The sequence below is a fragment of the Aulonocara stuartgranti genome, assembly GCF_965226115.1.
Source record: "Aulonocara stuartgranti genome assembly, chromosome: 11".
Lineage (NCBI taxonomy): Eukaryota > Metazoa > Chordata > Actinopteri > Cichliformes > Cichlidae > Aulonocara > Aulonocara stuartgranti.
The window spans coordinates 5,739,925-5,767,503 of NC_138947.1; the positions used below are offsets into that span (position 1 = coordinate 5,739,925).

The following is a 27,579-nucleotide window of genomic DNA, read 5'->3' on the forward strand; positions in this document are numbered from 1 at the left end:
ACTTGAAGAAGTCATTTAATTTCTGATTACTGTGAGGAGACGAAGTGACCCAATGACAGGCAATGAGGCCTAATAACAAACTTCAGTTTCATCACCAGCCAGTTCATTTAGTACATTTCCCCCAGAAACAGCACGAACAACGTTTTCTGCTCACTACAGAAACAACGGCTGATTAATGAGGAGCTTCTTTTAATGTGTGAAAACTGTGTTTCAGGTGAGGGAGAAGCTGCTGGAGCAAGGGATCAGAGAAGAGGTGAAGCTGAGGTGGAAGGTGCAGCCTGATGGGAAGATTTTCCACAGAGAGGAGGAGACAGCCGGTTACTGTGAGAAGGAAGACTGTGGGTCGGTTTAGTCTGAACGTTATTGGCTGATGTTCCTCAGATGATCTAATTCAACTAATTTCCATCTCTATACTCTGACTGCTGGACTATAATAGCTTTGCATGACTGCTAGTTGGAAATAATCCTTATTTATCCTAAGCTTAGATCAAAGAGTGTCTGATGAGCTGTTTTATGCCTCTTTGTTTTTTCTGATTGGTGAAGCTAAAGTTTGCAGGTGGACAGGTCGTATCTTTGTTCATCTCTGTTCCTGGACTTTGTGAAGCAATTCTTACCAAAGGCCATTTGTGGACAGAGCATTTAGAATAGAAATGTACCCATGCAAAGTAACTAAATGTTTAAAACTGTGTAACCTTTGACTGAAAATAAATAAAAAATATTATACAATGGAATACAAGTTATTGACCATGTTTATGAATTTTAGGGCTTTTCAAACAACATTTTTTAAGATGTAATATCTCCCACAAAGATACAAAACACAGAAATGACAAAAGCTGTCATTGACCCTGAGTTTTTTGCCTGAGTTTGGAGTTTTTGTATTTACATTTTTGCCTTTTTCTGTACATATAGTGTTCTGAGTTTTGGGGGTCTGTATTACATTTAACAAGGTTTAGCCTTAGTTTTGTCTTTAGGTTTTCTGGTTTAGTTTTCTTTGTGATTATAGATCTGTTCTAAAGTTAAATAATTTTTTGACACATTTCATTTTATTCTCAAGAAAACTATAAATAATTTTAGTTGTTGTAATAAATCTTTTCCATCACTAGCAACATGCTGGGGAATTCTAATATTATGGTCCTTCACATCTACTGTGAGTATAACTTTAAAACTTACACACAAAGTAGTGTGATGTTTTATATTTGATTGTGGGTTTTTTTTAACAGTTATTGTTGCATTAATTTATAAGAAACATGTAAATATATTCAAACCACTTAAAAAAACTAGCTGCTGTCCTTTGTAACCTTATAGTCTCCACAGTTTTAGAAAAACAGATCAAAAATTTGACTGCAGAGACACAGATGCTCAAAATGAAAAATGAGGTGCTGGAGACACAGAAGAAAAACCTAACAGAAATAATGCAACAGATGTCGACATCATGGAGTGACTTCAGTGTTAGTCAAGCTCAATGGAGCAACATCAGCTACAGAGCAGGAACAACAGGAGGCTCAGCTTTAGAGGACTCTCATGTTGTGTATTTAGGTTTTATGCAGATCACTGTTATTTTAGTGTTGTTATCAAAGTTTTGATTTTATTCATTTACTTCTATCTTCTTGTAATTTTATTTTTCCCCACATTAGTTTAGTTAATTTTCAAAGTAAATTTATGCTTTTGTCTCAGTAGTTATTTCAGTATAATAAACCAAATTATTAAAAACTTTTGCCTGAAAGTCTGCTGGAATATTCATATGGTAGGCTCAGAATTTGGCATAAACAGCACGGAAATATGGATCCAACCTGCCCTGTATCAGCAGTTCAGACTGGTGGTGTCAAAATAATGGTTTGAGAGGTATATTTAAATGGCACACTTGGTGTCCTTTAATGCCAAATGAGTCTTGATAAAATTAGTATTGTTGCTGACCATGCCCATCTCCTCATGGCAGCAGTGCACCCATTTTTCTGATGGCTGATTCCAGCAACATAGTACATCATGTGAGTTCACTGTAGTCAAATAGCCCCCATACTCAACAGGTCTCTATTTCAATAGAGCACTTTTGATAGAGTCTTACAAATCTGCAGTAACTGTTTGAAGGTATCATGCTAATATGGACTCAAGTGTCTCTAGATATTTATATAGAAAATATTTCAAGTATCCTCCACATAGAATTAAGGAAGGTCTGACCATAAAAATGGCTCCAACCAGGTATTACTGTGGTGCACTTGATAAAGTGTTTTCTGAGTGTATATAAGAACATACAAGGGGCAGAGTGAGAACTATGCCTCAGACATGTTCAAACAAATAAATAATTCCCATCAACAAATAGATATGTGTGAAAAAAAGACTGACAATCTGGTCCCTATTGACATGAGATACGTTGTTACCACATGCTCACATCTAACAGACAATTGCATTATGTGTATGATGCACATTAAGATAGTTGTATTTATGTGAAAGGTTAAAATCAGAAGCACTGAGAATGAACAGTTTAAAAGATTTTCCTATTGAAAATGTATATCCTGTTTTAGTTTTGGATATACTAAAATCATAAAGAAGATTATTTATTGGGAGTCAAAATAATTTTATTCTGAGTATTTTTATATGTATTGAAAACTATGAGTCACCTCAAATGGTTCCATGGCTTCATGGAGCTATTGGTATTTTATGTACAGAATATATCTGATCTGCAGCAAGCAGATAAAAACAAAATTCTAATTTCCCCATTTGCTGTTTTGAGGTGGCAGAGATTCTCTCTAGATTACATTTTTATATTGAGTAATGCACAAAAATTTTTTCGATTTCCAGTTCCCAAGGATAGTTTTCTTCAAGAGGTATATAAGGCATTCAGAACTATGTTTGCTGTATGCACATCCATAGATAATTCACTTACCTGACCTAAGACTCACAGTGAGGTAAGGTTGGAAAACAGCAACTAAACCATGTGCATAGGTATTCATATATACTCTGCCAGAAACTCTGAACAGGCGTACAAGACCTTAGAGCTTGCATATAGTTCTCAGATTAAGGAATTTAAACACATTTGTGTTGAGAAGTTTTTATCTTGAGGGATTGATCTTGCTCCCATTTTGCAGTTGGGAAGGAAATTGAGTCATCTATTTTAAAAATAACCTCAGTTCAGTTGATTGGTATTAAATCTTGCCTGTGTCACAGGTGCCTCTGTCAGTGCGCCCCAGGGTGGCTGTGGCTACAATGTAGCTTGTCATCACCAGTTGTGTGACTGTGTGTGTGAATGGGTGGATGACTGGATGTGTAAAACGCTTTGGGGTCCTTAGGGACTAGTAAAGCGCTATACAAATACAGGCCATTTACTAATCATTTACTGATATTCAAGAAATTTACTGTTGCTGATTTCATAATTTGATACATGTTATTGGAATTGAGTAAAGTTTCTGTCTTGAATAACATGTTCTTCTTATTGTATTCTAATTTTTGCGTCATAACTTTTGCACTGTCCACTTCCTGCTGTGACAAAACAAATTTCCCACGTGTGGGACTAATAAAGGTTATCTTATCTTATCTTATCTTCTAGATTTTTTATATTTGTAATTCTTTTCTCGTGCCACGAGGGAAAATGTTGCATTTTCTTTTTCTGATATCTAGACTCCAAATGGGTGTTAGTTTACAGAGGATAAGTGAAGATTTAAAACAGTTTTAAAGCAGATTTCTACTCTTCAACTGAGTGCTTGTTCTAGCCCTAACCATGAGCTCTCTAAAAATCTTTGTTTTGACCTATTTTTAAAACATACTGCAATCTATTTTTTTCCATAAAAATTTTGAGATGTTTGAGTGTAGTGACTTAAACCAAGAAATAGAGGGTTTATTAGGGATCAGCAAGAAAAAAATATTTTTGAGACGGGTAAAGTTTTCCAACAGGTAAGATCATCCTCTACCATTTTTAGCAAACAAATGTGATTCTGGAAAAAAAATCCTCATAAAAACGATTGCTCTTCCCCCTTTTCTCTTGATTGGCAGCTCCATAATCAAAATCCTGTGTCCAATGTATCCACTATCCCTCTCATAACCATGTAAGCCTGGTCAGACATAACTTAACTCATTCTGACCCTTTGTATACTTCTGCATCATCCTCTTTCCCATATTTTCATGGTATGGCTCATAAAGAAAAAAGAAAGACTAGACTTATACTACAATATTTTACCAATTGCGAATAAATAACGTTAGCTGTATTTAAAAAAAATTATTCTTCCCTGCTCGTGAACGCAACGTCGTGCTCTTGTTCAACAGTGCTAGCGTTTCTACTGCGACTGCGCGAATTGTCTCCCGGAAACAGTATGGTTGTTTTGGTGTCTGCTAATGTTGTAGTCATTTGATAAAAGGCAGAGGAAAACTTTTACCGTGGTAGTTTTGGCTGTGGGATCAACACCACGTATCAGCATTATCTTTACTATGTTTTTTCCGAGTTGATAGAATGAACAGTGCCAACAGGGAAAAGCAGATATTTTGTTTGTAGACATTTTATAGGTAGCTAACGGTTAGCTAGCCTGTTCTGGCTAACTGAGAGATTGTCACTCTGTCAACAAGTTTTGTTCGACATGGACTCCGCGGCGCTGGAACTTGATGCTGTCACTTTTGCCAAAACAGCTGTAACATATGACCAGAATGGCAAATATAACGAGGCTGTATTTTATTATAAGGTAAGTGCCAATAAGTTTTACCTGTATACGTATGCTATTTTTCAGGGTTAGCATTTTGCTAATCTTAGAAGTTCAAACTCACTTTCATTTCTGTAATAGCCGCAGGATTAGATTTAAGAAGTCTACTACTTCACGAATCAACAGTTTACAGATATATTTGGTCAAAGTTGAGGGTTGCTAGTGTCCCTGGATGCCAGTACTTAGTGACCGGATGTGATACTTTTCTAACCGCTGCCTCTTTTATGTTTGATTTCCATAGGAGGCAGCTCAGGCCCTCATTTATGCTGGCATGGCAGGGTCCAAACTGGATCCAGGAGAAAGTGAATGAATACTTGGATCGGGTTCAAGCCCTCCACAATGCAGGTAAGCTCACCTCACAATAGGCACAAAGGGTTTTGCTTCTGATGGCTTTTCAGATGACTTACAAATGAAGGCTTAATGTGAAATATTAATCACATAAAAGCTACTCTAGTAATATAGAATGAAAATATAGACCTGGAACTGAATATACTCCCATTTTAATTAATGTATGGATAGCTGGAAACTATTATAATAAACACACTCCACATGTTGTTCATTAAACTTGTTGTCTAAAAGACACTCATTATCCTGTTTTACTGGAGTTGTTGATTTATCTTGAGCAACACCTTTAAAGAGGTGAAGTGTTTAATGGGTAAGAAAATGTTTCTCTTTTTTACTGAAAAGGACAGTTTCTCAGTTTCTGTCTGACCAGTTTTTTCCATGACTCTCCTCATGCTCTTGATTTGTGTGTTCACATGGGTGTGGCCACAGAATGTACAAGAGTCCTGTTACCACTAGATGATGTGTAATGCTGGTTATTGCTGTTTAGTGATTTCGATGATATGAAATGTAGAAATTGATTGCTCTTTTTTTCTATCATCTTTCTATCATTTATCCAGAAAGCTACCAAAAAAATCACAACTAAGTTAACTTAGCACCTGTCTGAGCCAGCGTTAACAAAGAATAATAATTACTTCATGACATTTTTAAAGGTGGAGTTTTTGTATGCTGTTGTATTAAGCTGCACCAGTAAACTTACTAAACTGATAGTTTAAGTACTATTTCTGCACTGTTCAAGAGATTAAAGGTGGCTCAAGAAAAGTTGTTGGAAGGTTAAATTCTGTTTTACTTACTGAATACAATGAGAGACAAATATGGGCAGACAGTACTTAAGATGAGTCTTTGGGTCAGATAGGAGAGACTAGGGAGCATTAATCTCCTTATCTAGTGTCTGGTCTTAATCTGGACCTGTCCAACAAGTCTTTGGTGTTTTTTCCTGCATGTTGTTCAGGTTTTAGCCAGAGACAAAGAAAAGCGGTTGCTTTGTAATGAAGATATTCATATTTCCAACTTTCATCTTGAGTTTTCATTTACTCAAGTATAATGTGCTAAAAACAGGTTTGGATAACTTGGTGTCCATTAAAAATCCTCTATGTAATTAATACTCCATGGGAAAATGAATTAGGTCAAATTACCTGTTGTCTTAACCATTCCTTCCTTTGACCTTTGACATTAGTTCAAGCACAGAAAAGTGACCCACTGAAGTCCCGGCACCAGGTGGACCTGGAACGTGCCCACTTCCTGGTTACCCAAGCCTTTGAGGAAGATGAAAAGGGAAATGATGATGAAGCTATTGAACTGTACACTCAGGCTGTGGAGCTGTGCATTAAAACGGTTAGTCTCTCACTAGGCCCCTTTCTGTTTTTCATTATGTCACTCACTGACTGACACTTAGACTTCCCTCATATTATCCCTACTCATGCTCACATTAATTCCTCTTCCTGATTTCTTTTGTTTGTTTTGTTTTCACCAGTCCAATGAAACATCTGAGCAAGTGCTGCAGAACAAACTGAAACAGCTGGCACGTCAAGCTTTAGACAGGTACATATAAAATGGTCCTGGTTCTGTGTTGTAAACTAGAATGTTCATCATTCATTTTAATGCTCTAGAGGTTTTTGTTTTAATGTTGTTGTTTTCACTTTTTGCATGTTAAAAAAACGAACAACAAAAAAACTTCTTCCACTATATTTTCCCAGAGCCGAAGGTCTTAAAGAATCCCAGTCCAAATCGGCTTCAGCTCAGGACAGGACAGGGGCTCCTGGAACCAAGCCCAGCACTGGTGCCAGTTCAGGAGGACCTGTCCGCCAGTTCCTCCCTCTTGGGCCAGACTTCAGCCTCAATGACCGACAGCAATCCCAACCTGTCCGGGCTGTGCAGTCCAGTGAGCCCCAAGGTCAGCGCTACACATCTGAGGAGATCGAGGTACTCAGGTGAGAAGGCTCACTGAATATGTTATAAAGCCCAATGTTTCTGGGTATCCCTTTAGTATACCCTTCTAGTTGCTGAAAATTTTTAGAAAGTATAACATTTACATTTTTTTTAATGTAGCTTTGTGCTAAATCACTGCACCAGGTGGCAAATGAAATAACTGCCTCAACCCATCCATCCATCCCATCCATCTTCATCCGCTTTGTCCGGGGCCGGGTCGCGGGGGCAGCAGCCTAAGCAAAGAGGCCCAGACCTCCCTCTCCCCAGCCACCTCCTCCAGCTTATCCGGGGGAATACCAAGGCGTTCCCAGGCCAGCCGAGAGATATAATCTCTCCAGCGTGTCCTGGGTCTGCCCCGGGGCCTCCTCCCGGTGGGACATGCCTGGAACACCTCACCCAGGAGGCGCCCAGGGGGCATCCTTGTCAGATGCCCGAACCACCTCAGCTGGCTCCTTTCGATGTGGAGCAGCAGCTGCTCTACTCTGAGCCCCTCCTGGATGGCCGAACTTCTCACCCTATCTCTAAGGGAGAGGCCAGCCACCCTTCGGAGGAAGCTCATTTCTGCCGCTTGTATCCGCGATCTCGTTCTTTCGGTCACTACCCACAGCTCGTGGCCATAGGTGAGGGTAGGGACGTAGATCGACCGGTAAATTGAGAGCTTCGCTTTTACACTCAGCTCCCTCTTCACCACGACGGACCGGTGCAGCGTCCGCATTACTGCAGCTGCAGCCCCAATCCGTCTGTCGATCTCCGGCTCCCTTCTCCCATCACTCGCGAACAAGACCCCGAGATACTTGAACTCCTCCACTTGTGGCAGGAACTCATCCCCGACCCGGAGTGGGTCTGCCTCAACCCATTATTTTGAAATCTTTGGATGCAAAAGATGCCTGGAAAACTTATATAGGGCCTTTTAATGCCGTAATGGTTTTATCCTTTTTAAATATGTAAATACTACTGCAAAATTATGTGCCAAAGCTTTTCTGTTTCATTAAACTGAACATTCAGTGTAAAAAGTCCAAACTCAGACTTAAAGTAATGGTGATTTTATGCAATGTATTTAAATGTATGTAATTATATATTAACCCGTTCACATTGATTTCCTCATTTCATCTTCTGTCCAGACGGTGGTATCTGACTGTTCGTTTGTGGCCTCTTTAGCCATCAGTGCAGCCTACGAGAGACGCTACAACAAAAAACTCATCACCAGGTGCTGTGTAGCTTCTGTTCTTTACTGATATTGTTTTTATGGCACATCAGCATGCAGTGCATTTTAATTTAAACTGTCTTTCATATAAAAAGCAAAATAGCCATTGAACCTTGCATGTGTGTGTGTTGCAGCATAATCTACCCTCAGAACAGACGAGGAGAGCCAGAATACAACCCCTGTGGAAAGTACATGGTCAAACTCCATATCAACGGAGTTCCCAGGAAGGTAAACAACGAATTACAACAGTCAGTTACCTGTTGGTTATTTGCATTGCAAATATTTTGTCTTTACAATGTGAGTTGAAATGAGCATAAAAAAAGTACTTTGTGAAATGTTTACGCTCATGTCACCTGTTCACGATGGAAAAGAAAATATCTTGTTTTGTTTTTTTGTTTTGGGTTTTGTGTTGTTGTGGGGTTTTTTTTGTAGATTTAATAATGCATTCTGATATTAATTTAAATATAACAATAGTTATTTTTTTAAGTATACAAATTCATCCTCTTTTTTTTCTTTTTTACTTCAAAAAATGGAAAGTGGGGAAAAAGTCTTACTTCTATCTGATAACTGCTGTGCATGAGAAAAAGTTATAGTTTATGTTCTTTGTTATATTACTCCTGCTTTCCTTAAACTGAGAAACTGACTCTTTGCCTGTTCCAGGTTATTATAGATGACTTCCTCCCAGTGGATCGCAATGGAGAGTTATTGTGCTCCTACTCCAGCAACAGGAACGAGCTCTGGGTGTCCCTGATTGAGAAGGCCTACATGAAGGTGATGGGCGGCTACGACTTCCCTGGTTCCAACTCGGTGAGTAAACCGGGACATTTGTTAATTAGTGATTTCTCCTGGTGTAACCTGGTAACATCTAAAAACAGCTCCCCAATAAAAAGTAATTAAGTAAAATATTTTGTGCAGGGATTTGCTGGAACTGAGGAGAAGGGGATGTACAGTTGCAATAAGTTTAAATATATTTAAAAATAAATATGCATTTTTTTAGCTTGATAAATTTGTGTCTTTGTAATTAGTTCACTTCCAGGTTTAGTAACTCCAAGAAGCTTGTTTTTTTTCTAAATTTTGCAGCCATGCTGTTGAACAACTTTCTGCATATATTCTGAATTCGAAAAAAGTCTGATGTCAAAGTCAATAAATTCGTTTTCTTAAGAACTGTTTTCATAATAGCCTAATTTTTACAGAATATTGATCTGCATGCTCTCACTGGCTGGATCCCTGAACGCATCGCTATGCACTCTGACAATCAGTCGTTCAACAGGGACGACACCTTCCGCATGCTCTTCCAGAGGTAGGTGCACAGACTTGCACAGGCATAATTATTTTATAGGCCATAATAAATTCCTCAACTAAACATCTGTGCTTATTCTCACTCTGTATCTGCTTCTCTCTCTCCTGTTTAAGGTTTCACAGGGGTGACGTTCTCATCACCACAGCAACGGGTGTAATGACAGAGGAGGAAGGGGAAAGATGGGGTTTAGTGCCAACACACGCCTACGCTGTTCTTGACATCAGGGAATACAAGGTTAGCATTGGTTGTTTACATTATACTGTCAGTTTATACACATCAAGCCATTAGTGGCCCCTCATACACAATGGATAGTGGACTTTCTAATTTCCAGCAGGGGAAACTGATTTTGTTGCAAAAAAAAAAGTCAGATTGATGTTTGTGAGAAAATGTTTCTACTTTTCACCTGGTTTGTTTCTTTAAGCACTTATCAAGTTAAATTTGTATACAAAGATGATCATAAAGGAACGATGGGATTGTCGTACTATTGCGGTTGCACATTCAGTGTTTCCTTCAATTTTTCATCTGCCTTATATTGACTCAGAGATGGAGTATGGGGGGTAATCAGACTTATGACATTTACAGTGGGGCAAAAAAGTATTTAGTCAGCCACCGATTGTGCAAGTTCCCCCACTTAAAATGATGACAGAGGTCAGTAATTTGCACCAGAGGTACACTTCAACTGTGAGAGACAGAATGTGAAAAAAAAATCCATGAATCCACATGGTAGGATTTGTAAAGAATTTTTTCGTAAATCAGGGTGGAAAATAAGTATTTGGTCACCTCAAACAAGGAAAATCTCTAGCTCTCACAGACCTGTAACGTCTTCTGTAAGAAGCTTTTCTGTCCCCCACTCATTACCTGTATGAATGGCACCTGTTTGAACTCATCATCTGTATAAAAGACACCTGTCCACAGCCTCAAACAGTCAGACTCCAAACTCCGCCATGGCCAAGACCAAAGAGCTTTCGAAGGACACCAGGAAAAGCATTGTAGACCTGCACCAGACTGGGAAGAGTGAATCTACAATAGGCAAGCAGCTTGGTGTGAAAAAATCAACTGTGGGAGCAATCATCAGAAAATGGAAGACATACAAGACCACTGATAATCTCCCTCGATCTGGGGCTCCACGCAAGATCTCATCCCGTGGGGTCAAAATGATCATGAGAACGGTGAGCAAAGATCCCAGAACCACACGGGGGGACCTGGTGAATGACCTGCAGAGCGCTGGGACCAAAGTAACAAAGGTCACCATCAGTAACACACTACAACGGCAGGGAATCAAATCCCGCAGTGCCAGACGTGTTCCGCTGCTGAAGCCAGTGCATGTCCAGGCCCGTCTGAAGTTTGCCAGAGAGCACATGGATGATACAGCAGAGGATTGGGAGAATGTCATGTGGTCAGATGAAACCAAAGTAGAACTTTTTGGTATAAACTCAACTCGTCGTGTTTGGAGGAAGAAGAATACTGAGTTGCATCCCAAGAACACCATACCTACTGTGAAGCATGGGGGTGGAAACATCATGCTATGGGGCTGTTTTTCTGCCAAGGGGACAGGACGACTGATCCGTGTTAAGGACAGAATGAATGGGGCCATGTATCGTGAGATTTTGAGCCAAAACCTCCTTCCATCAGTGAGAACTTTGAAGATGAAACGAGGCTGGGTCTTCCAACATGACAATGATCCAAAACACACCGCCCGGGCAACAAAGGAGTGGCTCCGTAAAAAGCATTTGAAAGTCCTGGAGTGGCCTAGCCAGTCTCCAGACCTCAACCTCATAGAAAATCTGTGGCGGGAGTTGAAAGTCCGTGTTGCTCGGCGACAGCCCCAAAACATCACTGCTCTCGAGAAGATCTGCATGGAGGAATGGGCCAAAATACCAGCTACTGTGTGTGCAAACCTGGTAAAGACCTATAGTAAACGTTTGACCTCTGTTATTGCCAACAAAGGTTATGTTACAAAGTATTGAGTTGTATTTTTGTTATTGACCAAATACTTATTTTCCACCCTGATTTACGAATAAATTCTTTACAAATCCTACCATGTGAATTCATGGATTTTTTTTTTCACATTCTGTCTCTCACAGTTGAAGTGTACCTCTGGTGCAAATTACTGACCTCTGTCATCATTTTAAGTGGGGGAACTTGCACAATCGGTGGCTGACTAAATACTTTTTTGCCCCACTGTAGGTGTGTTTTGGATCACTGCTCAGCTTTGTAACCCAAGTGTGCTTAAGATTCAGGACAGAAATTGATGGCCAGATATTCTCCTTCAGGATTTTTGAAATTTTTAGACAAATTTTTTTTTTCCAATTTTAAAATACAAAAAGTCATTCAGATACCAAAGGAGAAACTTTTAACTCATTAGTCCAAATGATATTTAAGGTTTTGGGGATTAACATTTTTTGTAGCAAATGTGGTGTATTGTGAGTAGTGAGTAGTGGTTCTCTCCTTGGGACATATTGGGACAATGCACTTTTGGAGTAATTTCGGTAGGCCAGCCATGCCTGGGAAGTTTCACCACTGTTCAGTTTTCTCCATTTGTGGATAATCGAGTTCATTTAAAAACAGTCCTTTGAACCTTGATAGCGGGATGTACATTGTCTAAAATTAAAAATTAATTGTGTAAAATATTTAAGTGTGGGAAATATGCAAAAAACTAAGGAATGCCAAAAGGGGAAAATTAGTTTTTCATGGCACTGTATATGAAACATATGCCTTAAACTTTGCCATATTATCAAAGAGATGATGATATGTTGCTGTTATTTAATATTGTCCCCTTTATTAATGTATTATATAAATTAAAAGAAATAGTTGACAGTAAACACAAAAAGGTTATTATATTCAGCCATGTTCATTGTTTTTTGTTTTTTTGTTTTTTGTTTTGTTTTGCCTGTCCCATTTGGTTCTTTAGCCATCAGAATTGTTGTCTGAAGACCAACAAAGACTTATTTTGCCAAATGGATCATCGTGGCATTGCCGTATTGGTCCATTTGATCGACCTTTGTTTTTATTATTTATTTTATTTTATTTTCAGTTGTTACAGACGGGACAGACATGAGTGAGGGATAGGAAAGGGAGAAAGAAAGAGGAAGGAAAAGAAAAACAGAAGGGGAGAGGGACAGCGAGAAAGGGGGGAGAAAAAAAAATCTCCTGGATCACCTGTTGAGAGAAAAAGAATAGAAAACAAGCAAAAAAACCCAAAGCAACATGCTAAACACAACACCATCGCATTAATAGCAGTAAATACTAAATATTCAATGTTGTTGTGCAGCACGCAGGACAGACAGCGCACAATGTGCTTTGAAGTAGCAGCCAAGAAAGGTGTAATTTAGGTCTATGTGCACACCTGTGTGGATCAACACGCTTATATTCAAATGGTTTCCACATGTAATGGTCTGCAAGAGGATGTAGAGAGCCATAGCCCCGTCCCCCAGGGCATGAAGCAGGCATGGAGGAGATCCAGGCCCCAGACATCCAGAGGCCCCAGAGTGCGAGAGCCCAAGGAGGACCACCGGAGGGGCATCCGTGCCACCCTCATGGGAAGGGCTGAGGATCCCCAGACAAGGTGTCACCCAGTAGCCACCGAGCAGAAGCTAGAGGGGGCTGCACCGGCGTGCCCGCCGGCTCTGCCGGCAGCCAGCTGTGCCAGAGTGAACCGGGCCGGAGGCCCGAGGGCCCCCGCACCCCGGAGGAGGCCTGACTGAGCAACAGGTGCCAGGCCCCGCCAGGTAGCCACCGGGAGTGAGCTGGTACATACCTGAGCGCCCAGCCCCGGACACCAAGAACCACCAATGCACCGACCCCTGAGGGCATCAGTCACCGGCAGGGAGTGTGGTGAGGGGAGATAGGCCTTGGAGGGCCTGGGAGTTCCCAGAGAGGTGGAGTCTAAGACCTGACCTGACATATAGACACAGACAAACAGGCACACACAGACACAAACATGCATTCCCACCCTCATGCACACATATACAAACACTCAGCACTCACCCAACGTAAGGATTTACATAAATGGACATGTACACACAATCACACTCCCCAAACATACTCTATACCCCGGGTCCAGGTACCCTCGCCCCCAGAGGGGGAAACAGAACCCAGACCCAAGAGATGTTACCCTTCCCCTCGGGGTGGAGGCAAGCAGACCGTCCCAGGCTCCGCAGCAGCAGGGAGGCCAATCGAACAGCCAACATCTCCTCCCAGCCCCCCCGCCCCGATGGCTAGCAGAGAACGGGGGTGTGTGAAGACCCCATACCTCCCTCCTCCCGCTCATGTGTAGTGTTGCTGCGTGTTGTTCTAAAGTGCATTTAAAACAAGGGAGAGCATGGTGCTGCTGCCAGAGAGCAGCAGGTGTTAGCACGGCCCCTCCCGAGAACCCTCAATGTCTACATGGATTTAAAATTGAGAGGTGGGCACCAGCGCCAGAGGTAGGTTTGAGTACACAGACCGTCCACTGGACGCCGTTAACGTGCCCACCCTCAAGGCCCTATATATATATGTGTGTGTTATGAGAGTGTAAGTAATGTGGATGTCTAAGTTGTGAGATAAAATTGAGGCACAGGTGGCCAGAAGGGGACAGAGGGGGGGATGTCTCCCCTGCACCCTGGTGACACACCCGCAGCCCAAGGCCCTACCTGTGTGGGTGAGTGTGGTGGAGCGGGAAGAGGGAGGTAGCCAGGGATGGGGAGGAAAAGGAGGGAGGGGAGCCATGTTCATTGTTGATGTTTGAGGAATTTGTATCGTTGCAATAAAATTGTTTTAAAATTGTGGGGCTGAATTTACTATTTGAATGCCAGTACATAGTCTGTAGGTAATCGGTCTGGTAATCACTATGATGACAAATAACACTATAACATGAAGTAATGCTTGTCGAGTAACTTGGGGTAAAGAGACCCCTGGCTGAATTGCAGCTTTCCAAGCTTCTTGCTGCTTCTCCCAATATTAAGAAGGTTTGGGGTCTCTCTGTACTCCTGAAGGATTGAATATTCAATGCACCCTGCTTCCCTGTTAGATCCTTTCCATTAGCACAGACACAGAGATAAGGACATCTGTGGCCAAAGTGTACTCATACTCTTACCAAAGATAAGAACAAAATCAGAGTAGGTTAATTACATAGTATAACTGATGTGATTTCATTATTATTTTGTGATTATTCTTGTTTTTAATTCTGCTTTTGCTTTGTCCTGCCAAATTGCTTGAATACATTTTTCAAAAATTTTCAATGACTTTTTAGCCCTTTGTGAAACAGTAAAAGAAAAAAAGTATTATTACCAACACTACAAAACAACAACAACAAAAAAACAAAAAAACAAAACAACCCAACCTTCCATCATGGCTGTAGAAACTCACTGATCTACTTCTATACTCACCTCCTCCGTATACTTCCATTCCTTAAGAATGGCTTCTTGATACTGACAACCACACTTCCCTGAAAACCATTTTTATGAGATTTCAGTGAATGGTCAGTGGATCAACTGAAGGGCCAGATGCATCTCTCAGGTCCTATTTCAGGTCTTAACTGCATTTTCCCCCACTTCTTAAGAACATATATTTCAGATACTGTTCATCTCTCATTGACAGTATCAAGTCCTGCCGTTCTTTTGTTCTCCACTTCTCCAGTTTTCAGATGTTAACTTTAAGTGTAAATATTTTAATTGACTGTTCTTTGATGTTTTAACTTACAAAAGTTCTCAGCAACAGCCGAGTCAAAGTTAATTCTTATTATTGCTTTTGTCATGGTCCTGAGTCTGTGGACTCATTGGTTTTGGTTTTGATTATTATCTTGTGTTTTAGATTCATTCTTGTTGGGAATTTCTTGCTCTCAGGTTTTGTTTCTGTTTTGTATTTCGAGCAGTTAGTGTACAGGGAGAAGAGCAGAGGAGAAAGAACACAGCCCTGAGGGGAGCCGGTCCTGATGGTCCGGGAGTCCGAGACATTCTTTCCCAGCCTCACATGCTGCTTCCTGTCCGTCAGGAAGTCAGTGATCCACCAGCAGATGGGATCAGGCACATTCATCTGGGAAAGCTTGCCTTGGAGATGGTCTGGAAGGATGGTGTTGAAGGCAGAGCTGAAGTCCACAAACAGGATCCTGGCGTAGGTTCCTGGGGAGTCCAGATGCTGCAGGATGAAGTGTAGAGCCATGTTGATAGCATCGTCTACAGACCTGTTGGCTCTGTATGCAAACTGCAGGGGGTCCAGGAGGGGGGCCGTGAGGGTCTTCAGGTAGGAGAGAACCAGGCGCTCAAATGACTTCATGACCACAGATGTCAGAGCCACAGGTCTGTAGTCATTTAGTCCAGTGATCCTTGGTTTCTTGGGGACAGGGATTATGATAGAGGACTTCAAGCAAGCAGGCACATGACATGCCTGCAGTGAGGAGTTGAAAATGCCAGAAAACACTGGGGCCAGCTCATTTGCACAGTGTCTGAGGGTGGCAGGAGACACACCATCTGGTCCAGGAGCTTTTCGAGCATTCAGACTCTTAAACTGCTTCCTCACATCTGCTTCATGAATATGAAGAGTTGTGGTGGGAGGAGGTGGTGTGAAATCCTCCTTGGTGTGGGGTGTGGAGGGGGGTGTTGTAGGTGAAGTGTTTGATGGTGGTGATGGCTCTATGGAGGGGGGAGAGGTGGGGGAATGAGTGTCCAAAGTGTCTCTATTGTTGGGGCCGTTGGAGGTGTGAAGGCTGCTTGATGGCTCATCAAAACGGCAGTAAAAGTTGTTAAGGGTGTTGGCTAAGAGCAAGTCAGTGGGGGGTTTTAGGATTGTAGTTGGTGATATTCCTAAAACTTTTCCACACAGAGGCCGAGTCATTCTCTGAGATCTGCTGCTGCATCTTCTCAGAGTGCTGATGTTTAGCAATGTCCACTTCTTTAGTGAACCTGTACTTGGCCTCTCTGTAGCAGTCCCTGTCTCCGCTTCTGAACTCTTTTGTCTTTTCCAGCCACAGCTTTTTGAGCTTAGGAGTAAACCAGGGTTTGTCATTGTTATAACTCACCCTGGTGCATGATGGCACAATGCTGTCCTCACAGAAGTGGATATAGTGACAGTGTCCATAAACTCATCCAAGCTGTTAGAAGCAACCTTCAGGGGTCGACCGTGGCTTAGGGGGTTGGGAACTGGAAGGTCGCTGGTTTGATCCCCGGGCTCTCTGTCCTGGTCGTTGTGTCCTTGGGCAAGACACTTTACGCTACCGCCTACTGGTGCTGGCCAGTAGGTCCATGGCAGCCTCGCTTCTGTCAGTCTGCCCCAGGGCAGCTGTGGCTACAACTGTAGCTTGCCTCCACCAGTGTGTGAATGTGAGAGTGAATGAATAGTGGCATTGTAAAGCGCTTTGGGGGCCTTGAAAAGCGCTATATAAATCCAGACCATTATTATTCATTGTGTCCCAGTCTATAGACTCCAAACACGTGCGAAGCTCCTCCACAGCCTCGTTGCTCCACAGTTTTTTAGTCCTCACGACAGGTTTGGAGAGCTTCAGCCTCTGTCTGTATGCGGGGATCAGGTGGATCATGACGTGGTCAGAAAGTCCGAGTGAAGCGCGGGGCACCGCGCAATAGGCCCTGCTGATCGTGCTGTAACAGTGGTCCAATGTCCTCTCCTCTCTGGTCGGGCATTTAATATACTGCTTGTATTTGGGAAGCTCTTGGCTCAGATTGGCTTTTTTAATAATAATAATGGATTGGATTTATATAGCGCTTTTCAAGGCACCCAAAGCGCTTTACAATACCACTATTCATTCACTCTCACATTCATACACTGGTGGAGGCAAGCTACGGTTGTAGCCACAGCTGCCCTGGGGCAGACTGACAGAAGCGAGGCTGCCATATCGCGCCATCGGCCCCTCTGGCCAACACCAGTGGGCAAGTAGGGTAAAGTGTCTTGCCCAAGGACACAACGACCAGGACAAAGAGCCCAGGGATCGAACCGGCGACCTTCCGGTTACAGATGCGATTCCCAACCCCCTGAGCCACGGTCGCCCCATATAAAGATCCCAGGAAGAGCAGTTCGCAGTCCGCGTCTCCTCAGACGCACGAGTTTGCCAGCTCGCTTTCCTTCGGCGTCTCACTTTCCTGATCAAGGTCTGTAGTAAATTTGCCGCAGATGCGACAAAAATTGGAATTAAATCCACAGGTGTTGTAGTCCTGTAGTTAAGAAGCTCTTCCCTGGTGTAAGAATATCCAGAGGAGTGCCCAGACACACAAGTTATGCACAAAAACAAAACAGAAGTAACGCACTGAAGTACCAGGGCATCCATACGCGGCGCCATCTTGGTATGGTGTGGACAATGTAATGCAGGAGTGTCCAAACTTTTTCACTGAGGGCCACAAACATAAAAATATAGGAGGGGCTGGGTCACTTACTAGAAATATAACCTTAACTTTAGTGTATTAAAGTTAGAAAAATCACTTAAAAGTGGTCAAATATGTTATATTGTTGAATATAAAAGACAAAACTGCCTTCATCACAGCTTTCCATAAATGGATCTTTATTGATTTATTCAGAAAAAGCTTTGGTAGCTCATTCTCATAACAGCAGCCTCAGATTTCTTCTTAGACAGAAGATTTACAGCACAGAGAAAAAACAATAAAGGGGAAAATGGGACGGGTACATTTCAAGTTTGTTATTTAAGTTATTAGTCTTAGCAACACACCTATTAACGTTCGTTTGAAACCGTTATCAACATTAACAGACTGAACTGGACTTAATAACAGGAGTCCATATAATTTTAGTAAATTATTCTGTGAGTATCAGCTGTGCTGGGTATGTAAATCTGGCCATCCAGCTGCGGTGCTGATTGCCACTCGTGGCAAAAATACAGACAAATGTCACTTGATCAAGGATGAGATCAGCTGACTTCGCGTGTGCGTGCACTGTGCACAGCGGTGTGTACTCTGTGTGTTAACGAGAAAAACGCATTTAAGAAAGTGGTGCGCAAAAGCAGGGTAGTGACAGAATTGATGCGCATTATTGATGTTTGAAGCATGTGTACCTGCAGATTAACACACGGGTACTGTGGAATATATTTTTTACTCACCTAAAGCGCTCGTGCTGTCGTCCACTCCCCGCAATAAATGATGAGTTGGGCGACCTCATATCTGGCTATTGTAGTCTTTTCCTGGACCTTTTGAGCACGAAAAAAATACTGTTGCTGACCCCGCAGGAGAGCTACACTTTGCTTTAATTTCTGCTCTCGCTCAGCACCAGTGTAGGATGCATAGGCCTGATGTTTGGTTTCATAATGACGCCATACATTATACTCTTTCATAACTGCTATAGTTTCAGTGCAGATCAAACAGACACACTTCCCCTTGAATTCTTTGAAAAAATATTCACTCTCCCACAGTGTCTGAAATTTTCTGCATTCACTTTCTACCTTTCGCTTCTTTGGTTCTGCCATCTTTAGTAACTTGGGGTAAATTTCTTCTGTGATTGTCCTTTTTGGTGGAGCAACTGCCTTGATCAACAGCAGCTCCCCCTGGTGTTAAAACTAAGAAGTGCAATACACTCAAGCAAAAGTTGAAGTGCGGGCCATATTCTATTCTATTTATAAAATTACTTGTGGGCCAATTAACCCTTTAAAACCGGTCAGAGTGGACACGCTCCATTTTGCGTAACTATTTTTAAATCCCGGTAGCACTGCAACCACGTAAGCTAGCGCAATAATTTTTTTTGCATATGAAACCAGAGGAGTTGTACTTACATCTTATGCCATCAGCTTGTCCTAGGTCACAGTTTTCTTCCATATATAGCTTTGCAAAAACTGCATTAAAAAGCACTTGCAGCAACAAAAATATAATATTCCAGAAACACGCTTTGCCGATCCGATCAGCTGTTCGTAACACTTCCTACTCCATCAGCGTGAACTATCACATGACCGCATGACCTGCCCGAAACCGGAAGTGACGTCATTTTGCGGAAATGTAGTTTTTAACCATCGTGGCCTTATGAGCCTATTTTTGTGTTTTTAAAAGTTATGTTTGACTTTATGACTTTCTGTGTCGTTTCTGGGATGCTGAGGACTCATATTGCAATGCTGGAAATAGTTTATTTTGATGCATATGCTGTTATTTTGCGAATTTGCACTATAATATATTTTTTCGTTTTTCCTGTAGTATATGAAAATTGGTGTATCTCAAAAATAAAACTATGAAGACACTTAAAATAAATTTCCTTTTGGTGGGAAACTAGTTTGTGCAACTTTTTTGTATTTACAGTTTTGAGGGATAAGCCTCTTAAATTTCTCTAAATATATGTTAAAAATCAAAAACGATTTTCAATTTTTTTGTAGTTTATTGCACTTTTTTGCAATTTATGTAATTACTATGCACTTAATGCATACATATTATTAAAATTTGGGCTATAATGGTTGTATTGATGTATAGCAACTTGAAATGCTCCAAAAAATGGCTTCACAGCATGTAAAAATACAGGGAGTGCAGAATTATTAGGCAAGTTGTATTTTTGAGGAATAATTTTATTATTGAACAACAACCATGTTCTCAATGAACCCAAAAAACTCATTAATATCAAAGCTGAATGTTTTTGGAAGTAGTTTTTAGTTTTAGCTATTTTAGGGGGATATCTGTGTGTGCAGGTGACTATTACTGTGCATAATTATTAGGCAACTTAACAAAAAACAAATATATACCCATTTCAATTATTTATTTTTACCAGTGAAACCAATATAACATCTTCACATTCACAAATATACATTTCTGACATTCAAAAACAAAACAAAAACAAATCAGCGACCAATATAGCCACCTTTCTTTGCAAGGACACTCAAAAGCCTGCCATCCATGGATTCTGTCAGTCTTTTGATCTGTTCACCATCAACATTGCGTGCAGCAGCAACCACAGCCTCCCAGACACTGTTCAGAGAGGTGTACTGTTTTCCCTCCTTGTAAATCTCACATTTGATGATGGACCACAGGTTCTCAATGGGGTTCAGATCAGGTGAACAAGGTGGCCATGTCATTAGTTTTTCTTCTTTTATACCCTTTCTTGCCAGCCACGCTGTGGAGTACTTGGACGTGTGTGATGGAGCATTGTCCTGCATGAAAATCATGTTTTTCTTGAAGGATGCAGACTTCTTCCTGTACCACTGCTTGAAGAAGGTGTCTTCCAGAAACTGGCAGTAGGACTGGGAGTTGAGCTTGACTCCATCATCAACCCGAAAAGGCCCCACAAGCTCATCTTTGATGATACCAGCCCAAACCAGTACTCCACCTCCACCTTGCTGGCGTCTGAGTCGGACTGGAGCTCTCTGCCCTTTACCAATCCAGCCACGGGCCCATCCATCTGGCCCATCAAGACTCACTCTCATTTCATCAGTCCATAAAACCTTAGAAAAATCAGTCTTGAGATGTTTCTTGGCCCAGTCTTGACGTTTCAGCTTGTGTGTCTTGTTCAGTGGTGGTCGTCTTTCAGCCTTTCTTACCTTGGCCATGTCTCTGAGTATTGCGCACCTTGTGCTTTTGGGCACTCCAGTGATGTTGCAGCTCTGAAATATGGCCAAACTGGTGGCAAGTGACATCTTGGCAGCTGCACGCTTGACTTTTCTCAGTTCATGGGCAGTTATTTTGCGCCTTGGTTTTTCCACACGCTTCTTGCGACCCTGTTGACTATTTTGAATGAAACGCTTGATTGTTCGATGATTACGCTTCAGAAGCTTTGCAATTTTGAGACTGCTGCATCCCTCTGCAAGATATCTCACTATTTTTGACTTTTCTGAGCCTGTCAAGTCCTTCTTTTGACCCATTTTGCCAAAGGAAAGGACGTTGCCTAATAATTATGCACACCTGATATAGGGTGTTGATGTCATTAGACCACACCCCTTCTCATTACAGAGATGCACATCACCTAATATGCTTAATTGGTAGTAGGCTTTCGAGCCTATACAGCTTGGAGTAAGACAACATGCATGAAGAGGATGATGTGGACAAAATACACATTTTCCTATTAATTCTGCACTCCCTGTAGTTTGACCCTGCAGCCAAAGTGAGTGAAAGTTGGCAGACGTCAGTATTTACTTCAAAGAGTTTAGTAGATTTTAAAGTTGTGAGTTAATATGCGTGAATATTTCAAGGGAATTAATGAGATGTTAAAATACCCTGTGCCATTTTCACAAGGCGGTGATAGACGCTACAGATGTATTGTTTATTTTTATCTTTTTAAATGATACATTAAAAGCCAATTGAAGTAAAAAATATTTTCTGTATTTTTAAGTTTTAAGAACTGAAGATGTTAAGATTTAGATCATTAGAACTGAGTGTAGAGGAACAGAGGCACAGCTCAGGTTGAGTGTTTTCAAATTCAAATTTTATTTGTCACATACACAGTAATACACGGTATGATATGCAGTGAAATGCTTAGACAACTGCTCATGACCTAAAAAAAAAAAAGACTATGAATAGGATAGGAAATAAATATGAAAATTAAAATGAAGGGTAAATTTAACTAGGAAGGAATAAAATAAAATATAAAAATTAAAGTTAAAAATAAAATAACTGTGCAACAAAATACACAATACACAAATACACAACATAGAAAATATATCAGAATATATGAAGAAATATAGAACAATAACAGCAGCTGTACAAGTACTAAATGGCAATGAAGAAATATAATGTCCAGGGTTGTGCAATCCACATATATTTTTCATATTTTTCGAGATGTAATTTGAGTGGCATGGCTACATTTGGAAGTGTGTAGTGATAGTGCATATACTAGAAAAAGGATGTTGAACATGGACCTAGGAGGAGGAAAAGAGGAAGATCACAGAAGATATTAATGAAGAAGGAGGACATTCAGAGGCTTGGGTTCACTGGGTAAACTACTAAATCATAAATTATCACTGACTTGGTAAGTCAGTATGTGATGGATGAAGTGCTGAATAGATAAATATGGCTTTTCTTGTAAAGTGTACCAAGTGGTACATAAAACTGAATATATGGCACAAGATTTTTATTATTATGTCAATTTTTCTTATGGTTTCCAGGAAATTCCCCTAAATGGATCAAAAACTAACTCACATTCTCCTCTTCTTTGGTAAGAACCAAAACTTTTATTTACACCAGTTTAACAGATAAACTATGAATTCTGTTAATTTTTGATTTATGTGTTGTTGAATGCATAAAATACTGAGACAAAAAAAACATTATTTTAGCAGATTAAATAGCACGGATAGCTGTCTGCTACTATCAAATGATGCAACAACAGATGCACCCAAATCACAGTTTACAATACAAGACATTTTAATTTTTTTGTCTTTCATTTACTGAAACTGTCATGTTTGATTTCATGTACATATCTAAATGACCTGTCTAAAGCATTTTGATATGCAAGAAAAAAACAAACAAGATGAAAAAACGGACTCCCTTCATGGTGCACAATGGGTTTTGATTGTTTACACCTGATCCCTGATATTGACTCAAACGAAAAATATCTCAATGCAAATTATTTTTCCTCTGCATATTGGAGGCCTGTTACTGCACCCCCACTAGCTGCCACTTTTCCAAATGTTAATATTATTCAGTATGATGTGATATTCATGTCTCTCAGGATGAGTGTCTTGTATTTCTGTCAGAACATGTTTAATCTAATTATGTTACTGTGTCATCACTCCCAGGACTTTGCATACCTTCCTCTTATTAAGACAACAAAATCAGCTTACTATCACCTCAAGAATATTTCAAGGATAAAAGATCTGATGTCTCAACAGGACCTGGAAAAACTAGTCCATGCATTCATCTTTAGTAGACTTGATTACTGTAACAGCATCTTTACAGGTCTACCTAAAAAAAATCAGTCAGACAACTACAGCTCATTCAGAGCTCTGCAGCTCGAGTCCTCACTAAGACCAAAAAAGTGGATCACATCAGTCCAGCTCTGAGGTCTTTACACTGGCTGCTTTTATGGGATTTAGTGTGTTTGTTTCCAGCATTGAAGAATAAATAAATCAAACATGGTTGGCCACCGTCAAATCAGAGAAAAGTGTGTTAATCTTTTAAACGTCCCTAAACATCTCCCTAATGTCTAATTTGATCATCTATTTAGAGCTAAAGTCCAGTGATCAGCTATTTTCAATTTAGCAACACTCAATACGACTGTGACATGAATGAGTACCCACACACATGGCGTTGCAAATTGCTTTGCGTTCTATTGTTTATAGATTTTTACACTCTCTGTCTGAGCAACTTTCCAGCTGCCACACCATTGTCCCCTCCAGTTCCAGCAACATCCTTTAAAGGGAAGACATGATTCAAGGATGGAGGTCAGGTGTGTGAGTCAGCTTCTTCTGACACCACCACAACCTGCTGCTCCATTTCTCCCCTACAGCTGAGCTATAAACCACACCCCGCCAAACCACCAACAAATGTCATCAGGGGCGACCGTGGCTCAGGGGGTTGGGAATCGCATCTGTAACCGGAAGGTCGCCGGTTCGATCCCTGGGCTCTCTGTCCTGGTCGTTGTGTCCCTGGGCAAGACACTTTACCCTACTTGCCTACTGGTGATGGCCAGAGGGGCCGATGGCGCGATATGGCAGCCTCGCTTCTGTCAGTCTGCCCCAGGGCAGCTGTGGCTACAACTGTAGTTTGCCTCCACCAGTGTATGAATGTGAGAGTGAATGAATAGTGGCATTGTAAAGCGCTTTGGGTACCTTGAAAAGCGCTATATAAATCCAATCCATTATTATCAGTAAAATGTGTTGTGTGGCATTAAATATTTTAAAGGTTTTACTGCCTAATCAGCTGCCACTACTTGCTACTGTTCAGTTATAAGCTTGTTCAGCATCACATCCTAAATGGCACCTGCGGACCATGACAGAATTTGCTGTGCCCTCTTTGATGTGGCAACTTAAGCAGCTGTTATTTGTTAGCTGGCTCGTTGTCAGCTATCCATAGATGGGAGAGTCTCATATCTAATCTGCTAACGTGAAGCATTTGCCACAATATTGGAAATAAGGGAAGCAAAAGAGAAATGGTGGAGGAGAAGAAAGACATATTAAGATGATGATAATATACATGTACAAATGCTAAATGGTTATATGTAGTTTTAAAGATCTATTTGTGATCTTTAAATTAATAGTAAATTATAAGGTGTAATGTTTTTAGCCGCTCTCCAGCAGCATACATAAAATGCGATTAGGCAGAACAGAGATGCCCAACAACAGCATCGTATTTACAGTTTTTTCTGATTGCTTAAGCCCTTTTTTTGCAACTATTGGCTAATTTTGCAAAACTCTTCACACAAATAAGAAAACCTGTCACCCAATCATCAAAACATTGTAGTTCTCTTGCAAAAGCAAACACAGCTAGATTAACTCTTCACACCTTCGTAAAAATGGTGTTTCCGTATCAAACAGTACACACAAGCCATCATCTACTAAGCACACAATGTGCCAACTGCACACTGATGGTATGAATACAAAACACATCTGGCTTTTGCTTTCTCTGTGCACAAGGTAGGCTATGTCAGTTTGAGCTCATACTTCTGTCATAGATCCATAAGCATAGAGGGATCCAAACTTCAAGTACTGGTGTTTATTCAAACACATCAAAACAAACACAAGTGTGTATTACCAAGTATAGGATTATTTGCAATCGCCATAATGACTATATGGGTTACTTGGTCTGCAGTGAACATGCTTCCTCTGCCCCCAGCATCTGGTCATCTAGCAATTCTGTAAAGTAACAATTTCAGTATTTTTACATCAATGGTATTGGTGTGTTTCTCATTGGCATATGGCAGTGCTACAGATCTTTGTGCGAAGTGACTGTACTAACCGATTCTCATTTCAAGATGTCCTTATGGTACTTGCTACAGTGTAGCGGCTCGAGTTAGGCTGGACCCGTTGGCCAGCTACCCTCAGGGTCATTCCACGGTTGATTACATGGTCCACTATTGTAGCTCTGATGTCATCAGCAATTCTATTTCTTACTCTTCTTACCCTTCCTCTCCCCCTCCTCATCTTCCTCTCCCCCCTCCTCGTCTTCCTCTTGCTCCTCCTTGTCCTTGTCGTCCTCTTCATCCTACTTCTTCACCTCCATGTCCTCTTCCTCGGCCTCCTCTACTTCTCACTCTTTCTGCTCCCTCCATTGTACTCCGCACACACAGCTTACCTGTATTATAGTTCTTAGGCTGATTGCAAAGTGAACGAATTATCTAAGAAAGTTTTCACATGTGAAAGTGTGCCAGACAGTTGGCAAGTTAGTGTTAATGATAGCCATACATGTGTATACTTTTGCTAGGAGTGTGTTGGAAATTTGGTAATTGAGTGTTGTGCAGTGAATTGTGCCTACAGTTTTGCAAAGTGTGTGTTACAAAATTGCAAACTGAGTGCAAAGCAGTTTTTGTGCTTTTAGTTTTGCAAACTCAGTGAGTGGTTTTGCTATATGTCTGAATAGTTTTAGGAATTGTGCTACAGGAATCACAGTTAGGGTCGAAGCATTCAGAAAAAACTGTAATGGATTAATGCTAAGCTTCTGAAAATTTACTGAATTTGCCGGAAGAACCAAACTGAGGGATTAATGACGTTTTATCTATCCATCTATTTGTCAAGTCATTGGAATACATAACTATACAGCAGTCTATGTATATTTATGAGTACAGCAGTCTTCCTTCTATTACATAACTTTTAAAAATTACTTTAAACAGCTTTTAAAATGCTTGCTTTCAACGACTGAATTCGGTTTACTACGGTTAATAACATGTACAAAACAGACAGTACTGTTTTTCATCTCTCCTTTAACTGCTGGCATGACTGGGGCAGCAGCCGTGTGATGTGTGGAAGGAGGACTCAAATGCAGCACTTATTCAGATGTGAGGGTGGTTTATTAAGAATACCAAACATAAAGTGAGGATGGCAAAACGGAACTACGGATGGACTAAACTGGGAGAAACTAAACCAAAGAGTAGCAAACCTGAACATTAGTGATGGCCCGCTTGAAGCTGACGCTCCGGAGCGTGTGTCGAAAAAAACAACACACTGGTTCAGAAGCACTGTGTCGAGGCTTGCTTCGTTTGGCAAAAGTCACGTGACCAGTGACGTCCGAAGCTTCATTACGCACGTAACTGCTTCGGTACCTGATTCAAACAGATATAAGGAAGTGAATCATCCACGGGATTCGTGGAGTGTGTTGATGGTGACAGATAGCGACGAGGTGATCATTCCACTGACAGATATGGAGCCAGCGAGGAAGAGAGGACGTTCTGGCGTGTGGGAATATTTTGAGTTGATTTTGCTCAATTCATTTTATCTGCCGAAGTGAAAAACTTGAAATGTCCAAAATCACGTTTTCATAATGGAAATATCATTACAGCATATGACTTTAGGAACACTTCCATGTGAATTAAAGCTAATGAAGACTACAAAAATGTATTTGACACTATACGTACATGACATTGCTACAGTTTAGAAAATCATTTTGTTTATTGTTTTTAGGTGATAGTCTGCAGGACCCAGGAATACCTGCATATCTACCAGCTTGCAGTGTAGTTCCTGCACTCCACAGCCTCTTCTGTTCCATGCAAGTGGATTTTCTCCAGGGCAGGAGAAACTATTTCTAAGAAAAGAAACAGACTCAGCCAGCGCACAGTAACACTAATCCTCTTTTTAAATGTAAATAACAAAAGGGCTACCTTACATTGATCATGTTTTTACTTTGCAAGTTCTTGATTAGGGGTGGGTTTTGATTATCGCCTTTCTGATTACAATCCATGCTAAATTGAATAAAGTGATATTGATTCATTAAAATCCCGTGTCGATTTGTAAATTAACGTTATTATGCCTGAAACGCCAGCATCTCAGGTTAAACCTCACAACATGTCGTCAAACACCATGCAGCTAAAACAGTAACTAGGAGCAGGTTTACGGATTCTGCATACAAACGTGAACACAGAGCGCGGACCCGACGCGTCAGAGTCAGATTTTGATGTGTCGGCGGGTCCGCGCTGTGTTTGCCTCTTTTTTTTTCGCTGGCTTCTGCAGCTGCAGGTTTCATAACTCTCTGTTTACATCTCTAATTAAGTCTCACATGTGTCAGCTTTCTTTTAATAGATACGAAATTATGGATATATACTGTTAAATGATCAGAATTGTAATATTTCTGACTGAGGCAA

General features: G+C 41.0%; 1 pseudogene across 1 annotated transcript in view; it reads left to right on the forward strand.

Moving 5' to 3' along the window:
* The first annotated feature begins 4,323 nt into the window (after positions 1-4,323).
* Positions 4,324-27,579, forward strand: part of LOC309717984 (calpain-7-like) — a 48,388-nt pseudogene continuing 25,132 nt past the window's right edge. Inside the window, exons 1-11 of the transcript XR_014280708.1 lie at positions 4,324-4,663; positions 4,923-5,026; positions 6,201-6,358; positions 6,498-6,565; positions 6,721-6,954; positions 7,978-7,984; positions 8,074-8,159; positions 8,291-8,384; positions 8,817-8,963; positions 9,350-9,456; positions 9,570-9,690. The product of XR_014280708.1 is annotated as a calpain-7-like (transcript). The remainder of the gene's footprint in view (positions 4,664-4,922; positions 5,027-6,200; positions 6,359-6,497; positions 6,566-6,720; positions 6,955-7,977; positions 7,985-8,073; positions 8,160-8,290; positions 8,385-8,816; positions 8,964-9,349; positions 9,457-9,569; positions 9,691-27,579) is intronic.